Here is an 880-nt window from a genome sequence, read left to right on the forward strand (position 1 = left end):
GGGGGGGGAGGGTTAATGAAGAGTCTATTAAACTTACTCTCACAACATTATTTATATTTCCTTCTTTCATATGAATTTGTGATTATCTTGCATTCTACATTAGGTTAGTCTACATCATTTGTAAAATTTTCATTACCAACTTGTAATTATAAGAATTCTTACCAAATCATGTATTTGTATTCTTTAAAATTTCATGCATATTCATCTTCTTTTTGTTGAGAAATATGTAAATTATTATAGTTACAAGATGAATATTCTGCAATATGAAGTAGTAAGTGAATTTTTATTTTTCATATCTCCATCTGTTTGAGTTTTAAATATGTAACGACATGTTTCCATTGTAATAGAAAAGCCAACAAGGAAAGAATTGAGCCAGATTAACTTTTTATAGTTACTTAATATTTTGTAGCCTAGTCTAGATTTGAACGAAATGTGAATCTAGTAATGAATGGGGGTCATTTATGAATTTGATCATATGAGTGGATAGTTAAGACGTAAAGAAGCCCGTATGACTTTACGAAATTGAATTCGGCCGAGTAGAACTCCGAACCTGATCTTAGCATGAAAGAGTAATTTTTGAACGTCAAGGATAAAAGGTGTGTTGTGAAATGGGGGCTTGTAACTCAATTTTTGAGATTCTATCTCTATGTAAGCTGTCATGGCGGAATTAATCCCACTGGGAGCGGGGCACTGTAGCGGGTTGGGTTTCAATGTAGCGGACCAGTCGCGACTTAAATCGCGAAAAATCTCAATTTTGTTATTTTTCTACAAACTTCATTCTTAAGAGCTTGGAGACGACCCAAGAAGAGTTCTTGACAGTTTTCCACAACTTTTGGTGCCAAAAGTAAGAAGTTCACTTTCCTAATCCATTTTTTGATCC

Source organism: Solanum pennellii, chromosome 4 (genome assembly GCF_001406875.1).
Source record: "Solanum pennellii chromosome 4, SPENNV200".
Lineage (NCBI taxonomy): Eukaryota > Viridiplantae > Streptophyta > Magnoliopsida > Solanales > Solanaceae > Solanum > Solanum pennellii.